The 22,227-nt window shown below is 43.0% G+C and overlaps 1 protein-coding gene across 2 annotated transcripts in view; it reads left to right on the forward strand.

The window, feature by feature from the left end:
* Positions 1-22,227, forward strand: part of SULF1 (sulfatase 1) — a 185,334-nt gene that overhangs the window by 31,983 nt on the left and 131,124 nt on the right. For both annotated transcript variants that reach the window (XM_068237475.1, XM_068237477.1), the window contains exon 2: positions 3,076-3,184. The gene's annotated coding sequence lies outside the window, so the exon portion shown is untranslated. The remainder of the gene's footprint in view (positions 1-3,075; positions 3,185-22,227) is intronic.

Here is a 22,227-nt window from a genome sequence, read left to right on the forward strand (position 1 = left end):
CTAAAAATCCAGTGTGAAAAACTTGGCCTTATTCAAAGGGGAAAAAAAGGTTTCAAAATGAGGCAGTCAAATCTACTACATTTAGAGGCTAAGAGGCACTTTTTGATGGTTTCTGTTGACCCGAGGAAGCAGGAGATACCCAAGAAATGCATTGTCTAAACCTTTTGTGCAATAAACTTTTGAAAATCTCAATAAAGTTTTTGATTTCTACACATGATACTTCACCACAGAAGTAAGCTTTCCATACCTCTCCTATTTAAATTGTTTTATACCGTTTGGGCACCTCCATCATTTTACCTTTATACTTAACACACCTCTATTTGGAGGTTTTATGTTTTGAGTAGCCCTTATCCCTAGGAACTACCAGGAGTGCAAACTCTGTGGAACTTTGCAGACTCGAGCGAAAGCGGGTTTTCCTTCGTAAGCATTATTGGTGATTGCATTTCCTGCAACCCGAAATTTGTGAGTGTATTATTTTACACATATTTATCTTGGTGTATAGTCTTATTGCACTATTGGCACCTGGCTTTCGTTTGTGTTTTCTGGTCCTTGGATTAATCGGTCCACCCCACACCAGACTTTCAAAATGAGTAACTGCGAAGCACAGTGCTGCCTGCAAGTGAATTATAAGCATATATTTACCAAGTGATTGTCTACAAACAGCATGAAGGTAGGGAATGAGTGAAAAACTTGCACTGCATCGTGGGAGATGCAATACTGAGGAGCAGAGGCCACATACAGGACGAAAAACAAAATCACATTTCTTGGGGCCTCTCTCAACCTCCTTAGCGGTATGAATACTTCTGCATTTTAGGGTCTAAGAGCGGTGCAATTTTTTTCACAAGCTTAGACCCTAAAAGCAGGGGGGAAAAAATAACAGCGCTAGATAGATCTGCGGTAGCCCTGCACATTACTCACCTTCCATGGATCCAGCGCTGCAATTCTACCGCCATCCACTGGGTGGCACTCTACACCTATAGTTTGTATAGTATAGTCTGTCGTCATGACGGCGATCTCACCAGAAGGATTGAGAGCCTCCGAGGACCGGAAGAAGAATGGCTTCCAGCGTCTGGATCAAGGGAGAGGTGAGTTACAAATGACTGCTGCACTCAGGCTCTGTATATACCCCCCAGCGGCCACCCCAAGTCAGACTCGGGATTACCGCTCTTGGCTTCTTTTTTCTACCCCGAGCCTGACATTGGGTTACCCGCCAAGAAGGTTAACAGTAATGGGAACACTGGATAGAGTAATGTTCCCGAAAAAAGGGTTATCATTCTTAAATGTTAATGGGATTGTATTATAACATAGCTACAAAAATATCTTAGCAAAGATCCTCTATAAAGGTTTACTCAATCTTGCTTAGCTTTAGGACATTGAATAAATCTGATTTTCCTATTCCCAGCAATTACCTGCCTACATAATCTCAGTTCTGGTTTGCAGCCCAAATTCAATCTTAATTTCAGGATATTAAATCTACCTTGTAATTATGCAATGAGCTCAGTGATAGTGTGGTTACCCCGAAGAACTTCTTTTTTAATGTTCTGCCTGTATAATTATTCCGAAACGTGTGTTTGCTGTAATGTGATAATGTGGCAAAAGTTTTAGTTACCCAAAGCATGAAGGATTTCCTAAGTACATGGTAAAGACGAGTCTAGGGCAGTAGTTCTCTGGCTCAGTAACTGGGTGGTTGCCAGGCTGGCTATGGCAAACTCTGCCAGTCTCTGCGGTGAGTCATAAGCTCCTAAAAAGACGATGTACAGGAATAAGACCCTGCAAAGATATTACAGAGGAAGATTGAGAACACATGTATTTAGAGCATTTTGGAAACCTGATTGATGCAAAAGATACGTTTTTAGCTCTTAAATATTTCTGTAGAGTTCATACACTCCTGCTAAATAGCCACGCGTTTGTAATTCAGCTGATGATAGATGTTCTACATGTAAATCTCCCCATGCTGATTTGTTGCATATGTTTTGGGCATGTCCAATCCAGGTCACTTTCTGGCAAGATATCTCTACTTATATTAGTAGTAACAGCAGAGTGTTGTACCGTTAGCCATCAGAAAAAGGAAGTTTTGAATCAGGATGATACCATTTATTGATTAAGGTTTTATTGGCCAAGGTTTTGGATCAATTTTTCGATCAATTTGTACAGAAGTGATTGGAAAATAGATCAGAAAAACAGTCGGAAACCTGATCAGACCTGTTGGAAATGATTGATTTGATAATTAGTTAGATCCCTCTCTGATCAAATCCAATCAGAGAGGGATCTATTGCCTGCCCAATCCCTGCACACCAATTTCCAATAGATTTGTAGTGTATTGACGTCCTACATGCAGTGACATCCTACGTTGGCCAGTGTCACGTAGTACAGGAGCTTTCTGTGACTCTGGACACTGGAGGAGGCCTGGATTTGTGCCAGCGAGATGTGTGAGCCTTCACGTGGGGGGTCATCTGTCATTCATCATGATATTGTACACCTTTACCACTGCACACCTGATCGAGCTCTTGGGACAGAGATTTTCCACCATTCCCAATTGATCCTTTCAACTGATTTCAGCCAGAAATTGATTGAAAGATCGGTCAGGCTGCAAAATCGAATAATGTGTTGGCAACCTTAGAGTTGCAGACTGGCAGACATTTGAAACAAATACCATTGTTCTCCTTTGTTTCCCGATAGCCATCACTCTGATCAGCACTTTTTACATATGCTAATCATCGCTAAACAGCTTTTAAATAATAGTAACGTAATAAAGACATAAACATGGTGATCCTGCAGTAAAGTAGAAATCATTTAAGTAGATAACCACTTTCATAAGTCTGTAGGCAGGAAAAGTGACATTAGTTGGTGGTTTGCCTTTTTATAAATTGGCCCCAAGTGCTGTTCATTTGTCGCTGGTTATCCCGGCCTTCAGCATGGAATATAATGGACAGATTCCTTCACGTTTTTAAGAAGTAACATTGTGCTGAAAGGAGTGGCAGTGAGATCTTGCTTGTAAATAATGTGTAGTATCATATCTCTTATTCGGAATGGTTCTGACAATTCTCATACTCATAATATAAACATTATTTCCAGGATATTGGCCTGCCCTGGCAGGAGGATCTACATTCACCTGATCTTTATGGTGAAGGCAGCATCATGTTCTTCTTCAAGAGCTCCCTTGACATCAGCAACTTCTAAAAAGGTAGGTGATGTGTTAAATGGTTTAATAATGACGTAAATACACACGCACATTTTTAAAAAATAATAGCTTGATACTCATGTTCATACTTTGGAAAAAAAATGCAAATATTGGGCACCAGATGATGCAGATGGTAATATATTAGTAATGTTACCAATATTCTACTACCACATTAGTTCTTCTCACACTAACCTTCCTCTTCCCACTACTAACAATAGCCTAGCACTACCTATGCCCTATACTAACTTACTGCTACCAATGGCAACTTTTAACAATAAAGGGCCATATACACCTACCAACAATCTGTATAACTATCTTCCAAACTTGTCTGTTGGAAGATAAGCTGGGCATGTGTACAGCTGACAAACAACCAGATGACCAACTGATAACAGGTTGTGGGATCCATTGAAAAGGGCGCCTGAGCTGCCTGTATGAAAAGGGTGCCTCCATAGACATCAATGTTATTTCTGCAAATATGGGCTACAAGGTGGTGAAAAGGGCTCCAGAGTTTTGATATAGGCTACAAGCGGGTGCCCCTTTGTAGCCCATATTTTTTCGGCTACAAGTTTTTCTACTACAGTAGGGCATCCCTTTGTAGCCCATATTTTTTTGGGTTACAAGGTTTTCGGCTTCAGTAGGGGGCCACTTTGTAGCCCATATTTGTTTCGGCTACAAGGTTTTTGATTCTGCTACAAAAGGACGCCCCTTTGTAGCCCATATTTTTCATTCAGCTGCAGGATTTTTGGCTACAAGGTTTTTGATTCTGCTACAAAAGGGCACCCTTTTATAGCCAAGATTTTTTATTTAGAGGTGCAGGAGGGGTTAGGATAAGCCATCACAAGCGGGGAGGGCGGGGGGTCTAATGGTTAGGCAACACTAGGGGGGTTTAGGGTTAGGCACCACCAGGGGAGTCTTAGGGTTAGGCACCACCTGGGGGTCTTAAGGTTAGGCACCACCTGGGGGTCTTAGGCCTCGTTTCCATCTGTGCGCTTCTGTCCGCTTTTTATCAGCACATCAATGTTACAGATTGATACATGTTGCTGAAAAGCGGACAGAAGCGGATAGAAGCGCATAGATGGAAACAAGGCACCACCTGGGGGGTTAGGCACCACCTGGGGGGTCTTAGGGTTAGGCACCACCAGGGGAGTCTTAGGGTTAGGCACCACCAGGGGAGTCTTAGGGTTAGGCACCGCCAGGGGAATTTTAGGGTTAGGCACCACCTGGGGAAGTCTTAGGGTTAGGCACCACCTGGGGGGTCTTAGGGTTAGGCACCACCAGGGGAGTCTTAGGGTTAGGCACAGCCAGGGAAGTCTTAGGGTTAGGCACCACCAGGGGAGTCTTAGGGTTAGGCACCACCTGGGGGGTCTTAGGGTTAGGCACCACCAGGGGAGTCTTAGGGTTAAGCACCACCTGGGGGGTCTTAAGGTTTGGCACCACCAGGGTGGGTTAGGGTTTAGGAGGGTTCTTTGTGAGAGTAGGGAGAAGTTAGGTCATAGTAATCACCAAGGGCTGTCTTAGGGCTAGGCACCACCAGGGAGGGGCTAGGGTTAGGCACCGCCAGGGAGGGGTTAGGGTTAGGCACCACCAGGGGGGTTAGGCACCATCAGGGGAGGGTTCTGTGTGACAGCAGGGAGAAGTTAGGTCATAGTAATCACTTTTCTCGGCTATATCTAGAGCCCTTTTATAGCCCAACAAATTTTGCATCCTTTTTATAAACTAAAACTATATGGCATATTGGGGCTACAACAGCCGTCCTTTGTAGCCGAATTTGACATATATATGGGCTACACCAGGTGCCCTTTGTAGCCGAATTTGGAATATATGGGCTACACCAGGCACCCTTTGTAGCCTAATTTGGCATATATGGGCTACACCAGTCGCCATTTGTAGCCGAATTTGAAATATATGGACTACACCGGATGCCCTTTGTAGCCGAATTTGGAATATATGGGCTACACCAGGCGCCCTTTGTAGCCAAAGTTGGTATATGGGCTACACCAGGCACCCTTTTTGTAGCCGAATTTGGCATATACGGGCTACACCAGGCACCCTTTTTTCCAGGCGCCCTTTTCAAATAGTCGCCATGTTGTTTGCCAGATCCAACTGGGGGATCAACCTGACCAACTATCTGGCAGGTTGGAACATGTGTACAAGTCTTGTGAACAACTTTATTGTTTTTGAAAGCAGACATGTTGTTAATGTCATTTAGCTTGCATGCATAGTATTTTAGTGAGTTGGTTGTTCAGTTGGCTGGTATGTGTGTACATAGTTATCATGTAAGCAACTTGTTGTGTGGTTGGTCATGTTGTGCAGTTGGTTGTGCATTAAGTTGGACGTGTGTATGAGCCTTAACTCCCCCCATATACACACACACTAACGGCTAACACTTGCCCCAATAATTTACCCCTGCTGCCACTATCTGCGCCACAATCTTCAAACCAGGACAGTTTCTAGATTTTTCTGTCAACTAAGCAAGGTAAGCTACCCTTAAACCTCCACCACCCCAAAAAGTTAAATAAATGAAAATATTTTAAATGCATAAAACGAAAACTAAAATTCCACCATCACTTCAACCTGAATAAAGCTACATATTAAGCATGCACTTTCTGTTTCCCTCTATATGTGGTAACCCTAACCTGAATTGCAGTTTTCAAAATGTTTCATGTACCATCTATCACATGGTTTAACTACTGACCTGCATAAATTGACATTGCATTGGAAGACTGAGCAAGTGTCTACAAAATGCTAACAGTTGTGATACTGGTGAGGTGACAGTGCCATTGTATGGTATAGATACAGTGCAGCACTAGCAATGTGGCCATTAGATCTTTATAGTGTTAAGAATGTGATCTGACAGTTACCGTATATACTTGCATATAAGCCAACCCGTGTATAAGCCGAGGTACCCACATTTCCCTTAGAGACCAGGAAAAAAGGATTGACTCGTGAATAAGCCCCTCCCCAGTATAGCCACCTCCATAGTAGCCAGATGTGCCTCCAGTACAAGTCAGCCTCCCTCCTCATAGCCAGATGTGCCCCAAGAATAATACAGCTGTTTCTCAAGATGCCACTAGATGGTGTCTTAGATATGAGACACAGCAATCGCCACACAGGAAGAATCCCCGATCATTGCACTGCTGACACATTGCTTGCACGCTCTACTCCACAAGCCATGGGACACTGGTAGCCTTGAGCAGCACACTCTGCACACCATGTTGCAGGGGATGGGGGACATGGACACAGCAGAGAGCCAGCTGGCAAGAGCAGGATCACTAGTGCACAATCATTAAACTCCTTTGCCAGTAACAAAACCTGCTCCACCATCCATTCTGATCCACTGACTCGCAAATAAGCCGAGGGGTTACATTTTTAGCACTGTTTTGTGGTGAAAAATTAGGCTTTTGCGTGAGTATATAAGGTAGCTTTGTGTATTTTATAACGAGGTCCCTAACATTCAGATCATGCCCACAAACCACTGCTGGAACAAGATTTACAGTCAATCACCCAAGGTACATAAACATATATGACTATATCAACCACATATATACACACATACATAGATTTACATTATGTATATATGTGTATTACTGGACACATAAATACATGTATACATATGCATACATCTGCCTACACATATGCCATATAAACAACTGTATTAGTTCTTCTCATATTTAATGCTCGCTTCCTAATACTCACCATGTTTACAGAGCAGTGAATGTTACATCTGTGTAACACACCTTCCTGCGATTGCCTGCGGACTCTACACTGTTTTTTCCGATGCCAAATATTCATTGCATGTTCATTACACTCTCACTGCAGTTTTATGTTATGGATTTATAAATGACAGATGTTGTCTAACAAATCCACTTGCCTTTTATGAAGATCTTAGTAGATATTTAGAAGGAGGGAGGGGTGGCTGTAGATTTAGTACTTACAAACTTTGCATAAGCATTTGAGATTGTCCTGACAGATGCTTAAACTTTATCCTACTTTTGCACAACAATTTGTATAACATACGTCAGGGCCGAGGCACTAATAAAATTGTTTGTGAAACTACCAGGCACTATTATACTGTGTGACACTGCACAAGATCTGGCTGATGAAGCACAAAACCATGATCAAGCTTTCTAAATGCTGTACAAAGCGACTTTTATTACCCCAAATCACTTGCTACACCGAGAAATGCTTGTCAAATACTGTTTTCCTTCCGGTTTCCTGCTTGTGATTGAGAGAGGAAAGCAAGATTTGCATCCACAGATAGCACCAGCACTTCCATAAGGGAAAAGTGGGCAATAGCCCTAGGACCTCAGAGCTTGTAGGGCCCCCCCAAGGTATCTCCCTCCTTCTCTCCAGCTATGGTGACCCACTGACCCTATACATGCCTGCGTGGAAAGAGGAAGAGAGGTACCGGTGGGGAGAAGACGTCCAGAGCATAGAGAATGGTACTCCCTCCTGTATCCTGCCTGGATTATGTAAGACTTTGGTGTGTGTGCACTCTGCATTTGTAAGGTAAAGGAGGAGGGGAATAATTGGGAACCCAACAATGCTTTTGTGGACATGTGATGGACACCTAATGATAGTTTTATTGGGTGGGGGAATGGGTCCTGGTAGGCATCTCGGGGGCCCAGGGGGGGGGGTGAATTTACTGTGGGGGTGGGGAGGTGCTAGGGGCTAACTTGGGGGGCCCCAAATTAATATTGCCCCATGGCCATATTGTAGCTGGAACCAGCCCTGCCCATAGACATCGAAGGTGGCAGCTGGTAGAAGAAGACCTCATTGTGCAGAAATGGTTGCCAAAGGGTGGTCCTTTTATACTTCACTGATTATACTTAAACCAATCACAACTTTCTGTGGCTACCAACTATTCATTTCAAAGCACAACTCTCTTCAGCTCCATAGCAATGAAAATGTATGTTTAAGGACTAATCAGGTTAAAATCACTAATGGAAATCACAATCACTCTAATAATTGATTGCATTACATTCAAAATCTCTTTAAAAATGCCAGAAATTGCTTAAATAATTGGTAAAAAGTGCTAAAAAACCACCTAGCAATTGCATTACCAGTTTCTAGTGGACCCCATCCCTTAAAAAGGAACTTTAACCACTTGAGGACCACAGTGTTAAACCCCCCTAAAGACCAGGCCTTTTTTTGTAAAATAGGCCACTGCAGCTTTAAGGCCAAGCTGCAGGGCCGCAAAAAAAACAGAGCTTTCTGTTTGGGGGGGTCTGATCGCCCCCCAGATGTTTGTTTATTTTATTTTTTATAATTTTTTAAAAAAATTTTTAAAGAAAAATGTGCATTTTATTTTAAATTTTCCCACGTTCCCTCCTTCCCCCTGCCAGCCTATGACAGCGGATCACCTCTGAGCCGATGGAGGGGACAGCCGTGTCTCATGGCTGTCCCCAGTACAGCGCTGCTGTAGATCGCAGTGCTGTACAAGTAATTAGACGGCGGTTTCGCCGTCTAACAGTCTCCCAAGCATTGATCGCCCACCAAGCAGGAGATGCGCAAAACAGAGCCCCAGGAGTTTACGCCGATGGGCGTTAGGTGGTCCTAGGGTTGCCGCCGCGGCCACGCCCATCGGTGTGATGCGGTCGGCTGGTAGTTAACCTAGGATTGAACTTCATTTCACTCAGTAGCTGATACCCTCTTTCCCACAAGAAATGTTTTCCTTGTCTCAAATAGATCATCAAGGGGGGTCTGTACGGCTAATGTTGTGGTGAAACCCCTCCCACTGTGTGATGTCATGACTATGGTCATGACAGTTTGCTGTCCGTGAACCTCGTTGCATTGTGAAAAATAACGTCTTTTTCCAACTGCCAAGCAAGGGATATTTCCCTCTGAGCATAGAACTCTCAGTAGATGAACAATACATACAAATCACCTGGCAGAACTAAAGATGCCACCACTTGTGATACATTTCTGAATGTAAACAAGTTAGAGGAAAGCCATACGGACTATACCCCTCTCCACTCCCCGGATAATCTGTTCCTGAAAAGGTAAAGATTTCTCATGGGAAAGGGGGTTTCAGCCACTGAGTGGAATGGTCCTTGGTTCACCCCTTCGCGACCGCCTAATGCCGATAGGCGTCAAGAAGTTGGCTCCCCCAGGACCGCCTAACATCGATCGGTCGCGGCTGGCAGTCGGAGAAAAAAAACGCTGAAAGTACTTGTACAGCATTGCGATCTAGTGCAGGGTTGTACGGGGGACAGTTCTGTCACTGAGCTATCCTAAGGAGAGGCTCACAAACAATCGTTTCACAATTGTTTGAGGAAATATTCATTATTTGAGGCAATAAACTCTTAGGGCCCTTTCACATGGGCAGCTGTTCTGCACATTCAGTGAGCAGTTAACAAGCAGCAGCGAGCAGTTAACAAGCAGCAGCGTACAGTTGCTTTACTCGTTGGCCTTTCTGGATCTTTTGATGTGGTGCAATATGAACAAGGGCTGCACACTCCTGTCTTCAAATAGCAGAATACTTTTTCTAAAATCCAGGTCCCCAATGCTCTCTTCTTGCAGATTTCTACAGAGAAAGCCTAAAATAATAGTTCCAGACTAGTTGCAGTTTAGTAGACGATAGTAGGTGATGTAGGAACAGGAAGGCATAATGATGGATTACCTGAGAGAGGGCACCTATTCTTATTGTGTCCTGTCATGCTTGCTTAGAGAAAGTTAAAGGTCATTCAAGTGAAAACAGAAAAAGGAAGGAAACAGACAAAAAGCTGAAGTATTGATAATGATATCTGCACAAGATACAGGCTATGACTGTTGGTTTAAGGCCATGTGCTGGAAAGAGGAAGGTGAACGTGCTTAGAAAAATGGTGTTTGCTCCATGCCGTAGGGAGATACTGGTGACAGCTGTGCAGGGCCGATATCAATCCAAGCTTGAAGTGAAATGAAATTTACTTTATAATGTGACAATGTTGGGGTGCCATGTAAAGACATTGCAGGATATGCTGGTAGATCAGAAAGAGAGAGAAATTAACCTGAGAATTAGGGGGCTATTTGTAGGATAGCAATCTGTTACCAAGTCACCATTCTTTTATTCTTCATGTTTAACCCTTTCATTGGCCTTTTCCCCTATAGGACGAATGTCGGATATAGTATGACATAGGAGACTTGTCTGCCACTAGATGGCGCTGTTGTTGGATTAAATCTGACACTTTGATCACTTCCGGCACTATCACCTGCGCAACATAAATACTATGTGGGCACAATGGGGCTGATTACTGGGGATGTAGTCTGGCATGGCATCCACCCTATGTGGATGAAGCACCGCGCAGTGCTGTGCTGTGTAATAACAGAATCAGGTTGGAGCATGTACAAGGGGGTGGAGGTACAGTGTGTGAGCTGTTTATGGCCCTGCCCCCTGCCACTGATGTCAGGTCACCTTCTTGCTTGAGTGAGAGAAGTTACAGACCCTCCAGATCCCTGCCGCCTCAGCACATCCCGATCACCCATGTTCTCCAGGCACTCCAGAGAAAATGAAGTGCTGGGTGAACATGGGTGATCGGGAAAAAAGATTGGAAAGGGTTTTAAACCAGATTACCTGTTTAAGATCACCATATTTATGAATGGGGATCAGTGCATTGATGGCCTAGCGTAATTATTCTTATGGGCCCCGGGCCTAAAACTGATGAAGATAAAGGGAACACGCTATAGAGGATATAGAGAGAGTGTGGAAAATAAAAACCCTTTTCAAAATATTTACCTTTTGTTGCTTTGTAACCTTAAAGACACACACATACTAGATTATTTTCTATTTGTATTTACTTAATTCAATTTATAACAGCCAAATAAAACATATAATAGCAATGGTTTACAGGAAAAAAACAAAAACAAAACAAAAAAAAACAAAAAACAGATTTAGGATCACCCCCTTTATCAGTACTTTAAGGATCCACCCTTTGTTGTAATTACAAGCTTTGGTCAGTTGAGATACCAACTTTGCACATGTAGACTATACAATAATTGTCCACTCTTCTTAACCTCTTGAGGACTGCAGGGCTAACCCCCCCTAGTGACCAGGCAATTTTTAGTAAAAATTGGCCACTGCAACTTTAAAGAGAGTCTGAAGCGAGAATAGATCTCGCTTCAGACCTCATATATAGCAGGGGCACGTGTGCCCCTGCTAAAACGCCGCTATCCCGTGGCTTAACGGGGGTCCCTGTCCCCCCAAACCCCCTCCGTAATGCGGGGGAGCGCTTCCTGGTTGGGGCAGGGCTAACCGCCGCAGCCCTGCCCCACGCGCTTCTGTCAGCGCGTACCTCCGCCTCTCCCCCGCCCCTCTCAGTCTTCCTTCACTGAGAGGGGTGGGGGAGAGGCGGCGATGCGCGTCTGATAGACGCGACTGGAGGCAGGGCTGCAGCCGTTAGCCCTGCCTCCAGGAAGAATATTTCTACGACCAACTTGCCGACCATCTTTTGCGGGGGGTGGGTTGAGGGTGAAGGGACCCCCGTTTAGCCGCGGGATAGCGGCGTTTTAGCAGGGGCACATGTGCCCCTGCTATATATGAGAGCTGAAGCGAGATTTAGTCTCGCTTCAGTGTCTCTTTAAGGCCCAGCTGCAGGGCCGCACAACACAGCACACAAATGATTCCCCCCCCTTTTCTCCCCACCAACAGAGCTCTCTGTTAATGGGGTCTGATCGCTCCCCCCATGTTTATTTTTTTTTTTAATAAATATTATTGTTCGCGTTTTTAAAAAAAACAAACTGTTCCTTTAAATACCTTCCCTCCCCACAGCCAGCCAATTACGGCGATCGGCTGTCATAGGCTTCTGCCTATGAGAGCCGATCGCTCTCTTGTCCCCCAGGGGGACAGCCGTGCGACACGGCTGTCCCCAGTACAGCACTGCTGCCGATCGCAGCGCTGTACATAGCCGTCTAATAGTCACCCGAGCGGCAGTAGCCGCTCGGAGACTGAAGGCGGGGCGGAGCTCCGCCCCCCATGCAGGAGATGCATGCGCATCCTGCGCGTGATCTCCTGCATTAGCTGGCCCCAGGACTTTACGCCAATCGGCGTTAGGCGATCCTGGGGCTGCCACCGCAGCCACACCCATCGGCGTGATGCGGTGGGAAAGAGGTTAATGCTTGGTACACACGATGCAATTTACTGTCAGATCGATTATTTCCAACATGTCCGATTTGATTTCCGATCGATTTTCGATCGATTTTCCATAGAAGTGAATGGAAATTGTTTGTAAAGTGAATCAGAAATCAGATCGGACTTGTTGGGAATAATCGATGTGACAGTAAATCTGTCCGAAAATTGCATCTCGTGTAAAAAACATTGCGGAAGTGTTAAAGCTCAGTTAGATTAATTGAGGGGCATAAAGAGATCATTTGCATATTCAGTAGCAGTGCATTGTGGGTAACCACAGTTGTTCACTTTAAGCTGAATTATCACAAATACCTTCTGTTTTAACCTCCTGAGCGGTAAGCCCGACACTGTGTCGGGCATACCGCTCGTTAGCCTCAGGAGTCCCCCATGAATAATTAATTAGATCCAATGGCTGCAACAGCTTTAGCTAGCACTAGGCTAGCTAGTATAGGTGGCCAGCACCCCCCGATCCCCCCATCCAGCCACTTATACATTACCCAGCCTCCCCGCACAGCTTCAGTCTTCTTTTATGGGGAGGATCGTGACTGTGCATGACGTCATGTACGATCCTCCCTACCAGAGCTGTGCGGGGAGGCTGCGCCAATCGCTGGAACCAGGCTGGGTAATGTATAAGCAGCTGGATCGGGGGCGATCGGGGGGTGCTGGCCACCAATACTAGCTAGCCTAGTGCTAGCTAAAGCTGTTGCAGCCATTGGATCCAATAAATTAAGCATGGGGACTCAGGCTAGCAAAACCTCCTGAGCGGCGTAACGCTCAGGAGGTTAAGAAGGCAAATCACAATTACATTAGTTGGTGGCCATTGGCGGAGTGCAGTTTTCAAGGCATTCCATGGAATTTCAATAGAGTTAAACCCTAGGCGCTAACGTCTCCCTCTAAGGAGAAAAGGCACATTTGTCTTTTTCTCTTTCAGCCTCCATGTGGTCAATTATTCTCTGTACTTTGGGTGACTGTCATATTGGATGGTGAACGTGATCTTAAAAGGGTGTGAGTACTTACACTTTCATCTTCTTTCTTCATGACTTTATCTGCCTAATTAGCCTATGACTAAAAACGGACTAACTGTCCTATTTTAACTTTCACTTGGTTGACTTGTTATAATTTACATTAAAGAGAATCTGTATTGTTAAAATTGCACAAAAGTAAACATACCAGTGCGTTAGGGGACATCTCCTATTACCCTCTGACACAATTTCGCCGCTCCTCGCCGCATTAAAAGTGGTTAAAAACAGTTTTAAAAAGTTTGTTTATAAACAAACAAAATGGCCACCAAAACAGGAAGTAGGTTGATGTACAGTATGTCCACACATAGAAAATACATCCATACACAAGCAGGCTGTATACAGCCTTCCTTTTGAATCTCAAGAGATCATTTGTGTGTTTCTTTACCCCTGTTCTCATGCACTGAAGTTTCAGGCTGCTTGTTTCTTCCTGCAAACAGCTTTGCCCTTGTCTGTAATTCTTCAGTATGTGAAAGCCCAGCCAGCTCAGAGGGCGATTTATCCAGCTTGTAAAAGATAAGAGAGAAGCTGCTCTAATCCTAAATAACACACAGCCAGTGTGCATAGAGGGGCCTGGAAGGGGGAGTTCATAGCAGAACCACAACACTGAAGAACTTGGCAGCCTTCCAGACACAGGCCGACAAGTCTGACAGGGGAAAGATACATTGATTTATTACAGAGACAGTGATAGTATAAAGTGCTGCAGTAAGCCAGAACACATTAGAATAGCTTTTTGAACTTGTAGGATGATAAAAAACAGGATGCAATTTTTGTTACGGAGTCTCTTTAAGAGAATACAGATGGAAACATTATTTAGTGTGTTTCTGTAGCTGCAAACCAAATTGTGAGTAGGAGGTGGTTATTTTGTACATCCCCTATATAACTCATAAAATGGTACAGGCTTATGCACAGAGATTATTCTTTAATAAAAGTCTGTTTTGTAGGACTGCTTGTGATCTCCTGTATTTGCCCACCTAATGGTCCTTAGTAAATCAGACCCTTTGTGTGTGACTAAAGACGTGTTTTGAGTTACAGAATTGGTGCATTAATAATAATCTACACAGTACCTTAATATAAGCATATTTTATGTATTCCACCCTGCTAAAATATTTTCTGAACAAATCAGTATGAAAGAGGTATTTGAGTCCAAAAGAGGTCCTGTCCTTACATAGAAGTCACAGCTGGGTGGTATGAGTAAGTAAGCTTTTAACCCTCTGAGTTGCACCAAACCTATACAGTACTTTAAGTGAAAAAGAGACAACATCACTTTCTTGATCAGCACTGTTTGGGCTGCCTGCATGAATGGCTTTTCTTGTTAGAGATTTCCACATAAGTTAGTGGAGTCAGGCGGTGTTGTTCTTTAAACAAATTTGTGAATGTTCAAGTCTAAATGCTACTGTTAAATGAGGAAAAATAACTGCTTTTCAAAAAATACAGTCTACGAAACAAAAATGTCCTGTTGAGTTAACATGAGTCATGGGAAATTTTCTGTTTGGCCATAACCCAGAATTATTCTTAATATAGCTTCTCATGCCAGCTTCAAGGACTGCTTGAGAAGTGGGTTTGGGGAAGCTGGAGTTGGGATGCCGATGTTAAATTAACGCACAACTATTAAGTCTTTAAATTTGCTCTTTTTCTCACAGATATTTGTGCAGAAGAACAGTTGAAATGGAATCCTTTTTTTTTATGTGGATTGTGTCTTTGTATTTTTGTGAACTGTTCATATTTATTCAGTACATATGTAGGCTTTGTATTGCATTTGATGCTTTTAGGACTTGCACATACCTCAAACTTTTCTTGTCTGAAACAATCATTGGTGATCGTTTTGGGTAACTATCCAATGTTTCCTCTGACATCAGCAGACTAGTTGTTTTTGATTGGACATGGAAAAACCATGGCCAGCTGCTGCTTTTTCCTCTTGTAGCTTGCCCCTTCCTTCCCCCACTCCCATAGGGCAGAATAGGCTGTGGGGCAAGAGAGACGAATAGAGTACCTGAATGAGAATCAGTCACTTTTAATGATTACAAACAGTCTTTTCAGGAAACGAAAGGCTATGGTGTAGCCAGGAATCCAAAGGCCACCAGACAAGACCAGTTTCATGAAAGCCAAGAGGCTCTCTACAAGATATTATTTACATATCCTTATAGTAACATGTTTTGCATGCCTAAAGGTGCTCATTAATTATATTGTATAATCTTACCACTGCTATGTAATACAGGGATTACCTAAAATATCATTCAAATGAAATTCACTCAATTTAACCATCTACCACATACATTAGGTAAGATTGTACAATGAAGATGATCTCATTTATGAAGAAATTTCGGGGGCTGAAAATCAACTGTCCCTTCTACAGTTCAAGCCCAGTGCTGTACAGATGCACCACTAGTCTATAGGCTGCACAGACCTCCTGGCGGCTACCACGAGTTCAGCTCGAGGTTACCGCTCCTGGCATGTTTTTTCCACCCCGAGCTGAACATTTTGATTACCGTTTCTGTTGCAATGGAGAGAGGAGGGCTGATGATACGGCACATGATGGAGCGCATAAAGTGGGCGGGGTGAGTTGGAGAACAATACCCTCAAGCTGTCCTTGGCCAAGATGACCCACCAAGCACATCCATCACCAATGCTTCTAGGGGTGTTGGGGGCCACTGTATAAACTCTGGATTCTTTGCAGAAGGAACCCACGACTGTCTTCCTTGGTTGAGAAGCATCTAGCATGTCATCAAGGCTTATCCCCTCTTCAAATAATAATCTCAAACTATGAAAACGATTATTTTGTAACATGGTTTAAAGGAAAGCAGAGATTCACAGCGGAGAGGACTATTTCGCTTCCCGATCCAGGATCTTTCAGGAAGCAGACAGTCGCTTTACTAGTCCCCAGCGGACTGAAAGGCAAAATTTTGGTTTAGCCCACAGAACAAGTTTTGTCTAAGATGACAAATACAATAATTGGAAAATTACAGCATTTCATCAGTGATTTACCACATTTTACATTTACAAAGTCCACTTTGTTTTAACTCCATCCAAGTGCAGGAACAATGATGCCCAGAGGTCTTATATTTTCTAGAGCATTATAGTGAGTGTAGACAGCGCATGCTTTTCTGATTAAGTGGCTTGTTGTTACACAAGTGATATTTTATCCTTAGCAGCCGTGTGTGTCACAGCGTCAGTACTGTAATTTAGAAAAATACTTCTGCTTGGATACTAACAGAATTTGCCATTGTGTGATGGACTAAATACAGAAAGATTGGTTAGGCAGTTTATCCCTGACAAAGAAGAAGCCAGCCTTACAATGCACTTAAAGGACAACTGTAATGAGAAGAATATGGAAGCTGCCATATTTATTACCTTTTAAACAATGCCAGTTGCCTGGCAGCCCTGCTGAACTATTGGGCTGCAGAAGTGTCTGAATCACACCAGAAACAAGCATGCAGCTAATCTTGTCAGAAACACCTGATCTGCTGCATGCTTGTTCAGTGTCTGTATGGCTAGAAGTATTAGAGGCAAAGGATCAGCAGAATAGCCAAGCAACTAGTATTGCTTAAAAGGAAATAAATATGGCAGCCTCCACATCCTTCTCGCTTCATTTGTCCTTGAAGTAAGAAGTGAAGCCCATTTACAAGATATAAAAGATGAGGAAAAAAACACAGTACAGTGAAATCAAGTATGCCTTTACCCAATAAATATTACATTTGTCTTTAGTGAACAAGGAAGTGCGTAGAAAATGTTACACTTACCTTTCTAGCTCCAGCATGAAGATCCAATTTCCTGAACTTCCTGTTCAAGGTTAAATTCATACTTGCATTGTGCGGGAAACACATGTAATTTTTCCACACACAACCTGCATTTGTCTCAACATGCAGGGGGTTTGCACAATAGCTAGTGATTGTAGAGGAAAATGTGTATGGTGTGCACAGGCATACTGCATGTTCAGTTCAAGTTTTTTTTTCCGGCATGCAGAAATTTTGTTCAGAGTTCCCCTTTAGCTATACAGAATAGCAATAGCTGTCACTTCTACAGAAGGCTCCAGTATGACATTTTGTTCACAGTTCTCCTTAAATCTTTGCTCTAAAACATTATTTACAGCATATTATATGCAACCAGCTTTTTCTTTTTTACTAGACCAGCATTGGAAGGGTTACACACAGAGCTTGAAAGTTCATTGCAGTGAAATGTGGATGCATCCGAAGTTGTAGATTATGTTATCTTGTGTTTACTTAAATGTATCAAGTGAGGAATGTGACACATTCTCTGACTGTGGAGAAGCAGCTCCACACAGACATAATGAATAAAACCAGTTATTAATAAAATGCAGTCAGCTCACAAAGCAAAAAACTGTACTTTTGGGAACCTATAATTTCTAAATGAATAATAATACTTATGCACAAATGCAAATATGATAACCGTATGGCATATAAAAAGTAGGAAAACATATTTTTATTGAATATTATGTCAGGGTTTTAAACCGCTTTAAGTTTACAGAACAGCGATAGCTATCACTTCTGCAAAAGGCTCCTGTATGACATTTTGTTTGGAGTTGCCCTTAAGCTTCACAGAATATCGATAGTTATCACTTCTATAGAAGGCTCCTGTATGACATTTTGTGCAGAGTTCCCCTTAATCGTTACCGAATATCAATAGCTATCACTTCTGCAGAAGGCTTCTGTATGACATTTTATTCAGAGTTCCCCTTAAGCTTCGCAAAATAGCGATGGATATCACTTCTACAGAAGGTTCCAGTATGACAGTCTGTTCAGAGTTCCCCTTAAGCTTCGCAGAACAGCGTCGGATATCACTTCTACAGAAGGCTCAGCGTTGTCGTGCTGCAGCTTGTTCTATGCGTGAAAATGTTGCATTTTTATAAGACAACTGGAATTAAACCATCTTTGTTCTCCAGGACATAAATCCATGAAAGGAAACAATTTAAGTAATCTTGTTATTTTAAACTGACCTAACGCAAAGCCTTTGGGAATTTATTTTCTTGTCCTCATAAGCTATAAAAAGCATTTGATTACAAATAATAATAATAATAATAAGGTTTATCTGCATTGTGCAGGAACAAAACACAAAGTGAAAGAAATGGATTTCCTATATCAGCATTTCGTTAGATTCCACACGCATACTTTTTATCTGCAGCTGCAAAGTCAACTCATATCAGGCTAATGGCTTTTATGTTATCATTACTCTCTAGTCTGCACTACCGGCAGAAGGTTACTATTTGTTTCTCAATGTTCTGCAGAGATTCTGCCACCTGCGCCGGCATTGCGATGGGGGTAAGGTAGGATCCACAGTTCCATCCATCCGACAGTTGTGTTTTGTGCTGGTGACTCAGCTGAATGGGTTATCTGCTCCAGTTCAGAATCTCTCCCATTCACTAACTGGTTACACAGCGTACTGTAGTTCTCTAATTAGGAAGCAATTAGCGATTGTGCAACACCCTGAAGCCATTTAAGGGCAAATGTTTGGTCACAATGAGCTTTATTTACATGGCATAATGTGGCATTTAGGCCCTGCAGAGACATGTGGCTGGCCCAGTGTTCAGTGAAGAAAAAAGAGAGTTTTGAAGTTTTCAGCTGAATAGTCCGAAGCACTCAAGTTCTCAGCAATGAACCGTATTTGCTTCTTCCTGTGCAGTATTAATTATTGCAAAAAAATTGAAACATGTAAAATACATGTGTATTCATGCTTGTCAGATGTACATTTCCCCCGCATTAAAGGAAAGCTTAAAGTGAACCTCCAGACTAAAAAACAACTCAGCAGCACTGAAAAGGCCTGGTGTTTCACAGCATCAGAACTTTGTTTCTCTTTTACAAGCCTCATTTTTAGCTGCACAGAAGAAAACTGCCTGGGCATTTTTCCCCTGATGCTGTGCAAAACATGATGGGATTTCTGATGTTGTTGTTCTCGTTCTGCTGTTTTAGTGCAATTTGTTTTTCTTTACATCTTGAATTTGACATTTGAATCCTAGTGTGTGCAGCTGGGAGGGGTTATCAGAACACAGGACAGTTGGAACTGTGTCTCTTGCTCCCTGTCACCTCCTTTCAACCAAAAAGATGGCTGCCCCCATGACAAAGATGGCAGCCCCCATAAATCACAAACATTTGCCTGTTCTTTTCAAACAGGGTGGGTGAAAAATTATTTTACCTATCTATTCTAATTAACATAACTAATGTAACTTAATGACAGTATGTTTGTGTAGGCTGAAGTTCCCCTTTAAGTGACATGATGAGGTAGATGTGTGTATGTACAGTGCCTAGCACACAAATATTGTTTTGCTTTTTTTTCTTTCTCTGCTGTAAGAGTTAATATTCAGCTATGAAACTGACGGTTTCTCTCCAGTCAGACCCAGCTGGACTATAGCATTCTTCACTGGTAAGGAATTACAGGCAGACAATACTTTCCTGGCAGAGAACAGGGCTTCTAAACGCAGGGAATAGATACAAAAAAAGGTCAATAGTCTATATATTTTAGCGCTCTGAGACGGCACACAGTGTTTAATTTAGCTGAGAGAAAACAATAAAGTGTAGTATCAGGCTAGTAGAAACAAAAAACACAGGGATGCCGGGAGCCCTCTATCGTGTATTATCGCACAACAGGTTGGTCTAAAAATAAGTATTCAATGTTATACTCACAAACGTGGGTTGCTTTTGACGGCAACCACTAGACTGTGCGTGTGGAGAAGTACCGTCTCCACTCGGCCTTGTCAGTAGCAGCTCCGGAAAAAAACTCAGCCCTATAGCTAAAGGGGTGAGTACCCTACTAGGTAGGGTTAAAATTGGTAATAGACTCTCTTGGAGGCGCCCTTTGGAATTGTGTATGTCCAAATTTATAGTAATAGTAAACGGTAAGAAGAATAATTTCTTACCTGGTAAGAAGACTCGTAGATAGATTAAAAGTTTTTGACAATTTATTCATACTTGCACGGACAACACGTATCACAACCTTACAGTTGCTTCATCAGGTCAAATAAAGTGCTAAAAGTTGCAAGTTCCTCCGCGTGGGCGCCCACCAAAGGGCGCCTCCAAGAGTGTCTATCACCAATAAAGTGCAGTGTTCGTTTTGCAGGGGCATAACTGCTTGCCCATACTACAGGACGGTACATGGCCATGGGTGGGCCAAACTTCATCTAACCCCTCCCCCTCAGGCCCCCCCATCTCAGAAGCAAGTGTTGTGGGAGTTATGGTAGCCACACTGCTATGTGAGGGTCACATTGGCCACATTGCTTGTATGACCTTGGCTTTGTTGGGGTGCGTAATTGGACACCTTCTGGTTTTCCATAATAATTCTCACAGGTTTGCTTTGACAAAAATGTATATCAAATGTAACAGCAACATTTGTATTTGCTGCGACTATATAATTCATATAAAAAATGATGATTCATGGGATCAGTTACTCTTTGAATCCATTTGAATTAAGGCACGTCATTTGAACTTAAAGTGACACTCAAGTGACAATAAACTTATGAGATAATGAATTGTTTGTATAGCATGGGTAGTTAATAAAACAATAGAAGCAAAGAAAAGAGTCTCACATTTTTTATTTTTTTCAGTTGTATTGCTTTATTTATAACATTGCACCATTAGAAACTGCACTCTGCATTTTAAGCTGTAAAACAAAGCAGAAATAATGATCCTTTGAACTTTTGTGCAGTAAAACCATATTGAAACTGTCTCTCACTGTTTTTTGGCTATTTGGCAAGTGGCTGGATGGTGTAATGGTTAAGGGCTCTGCCTCTGACACAGGAGACCTGGGTTCAAATCTCGGCTCTGCCTGTTCAGTAAGCCAGCCTGTTCAGTAAGCCAGCACCTATTCAGTAAGGAGTTTCTTGGGCAAGTCTCCTTAACACTGCTACTGCCTACTGAGTGTGCTCTAGTGGCTGCCTCGCAAGCGCTTTGAGTCCGAAAGGAGAAAGGCGCTATACAAATACTGCCATTATTATTTAAAGAAAACCTGTATTAAAAAAAAAACACCCCTGAGGGGTATTCGCCTCAGAAGAGAGATGCCCCTGGATCTTAACGAGGCTTCCCCTATCCCCCATGCGTGCCTCCGTTAGCCTGCCCGGTTCCCACAAAGTGCAGCGATGTAAATATTTACCTCGCCGGGATCCAGCGCAAGTGTACTAGCGGCTTTTTGTTCGGGTAAGGCAGAAATAGTCAAACCAGATCGATCTGCTCTACTGCGCAGGCGTGAGTCCTTTTGCGCCTGCACAGTAGGACTGGATCCGATCGGGTTCGGCTATTTACGCCTTACCCAAAGGAAGAGACGCTACTGCGCCTGCGCTGGATCCCGGCAAGGTAAATAGATCAATTCTTGTCAGGCTTATCGGGGGAGAATTGCAGGGCGCTTCGGGGGAGCCAGCGCTGGATTGCCTGCAGCTACAGGGATGGGGGAAGCCTCATTTGGGACCCTGAGGCCTCCCCCTCCCGAGGTAAGTACCCACCAGGGGATGTTTTTTTTTAGTACAGGTTTTCATCAAGCTATTCAGAAATTGGGACGGAGTTCCAAGTGGGTTCAATAGCTCAGAGAAGCTCTTTTGCATAGACAACAACTTAAGTGTTTTAACACGAGACTTTTTCTTTTGCTGCTAATTTTCTATTTGTTATCTGTACTACACATACAATTCATTATCTCATGAGTTTATTTTTGTTTCAGCTTCGCTTTAATCCATTCAACAAAGCTAAGGTAGTTGTGCATTCATTTTCATGAGGTTTGTTTTTGAATATATGACTTATTTGATGAGCCAAATTGTCTTCTTTCTGCATTACTATTGAGTTGAAAAAGATTCTGCATAAGGTGGCTTTGCGCTTAGAAAGTGCTGAGCAGTGAAGGACGTGCGGCTGTGTAACCTGACAGTGCATGTGCTGACAAGTTTCCTGCCCGTTGAGTCAGGAACTTGTTCAGATTTCATTTAATAAAACTGG

The sequence above is a fragment of the Hyperolius riggenbachi genome, chromosome 5 (genome assembly GCF_040937935.1).
Source record: "Hyperolius riggenbachi isolate aHypRig1 chromosome 5, aHypRig1.pri, whole genome shotgun sequence".
Classification (NCBI taxonomy): Eukaryota; Metazoa; Chordata; class Amphibia; order Anura; family Hyperoliidae; genus Hyperolius; species Hyperolius riggenbachi.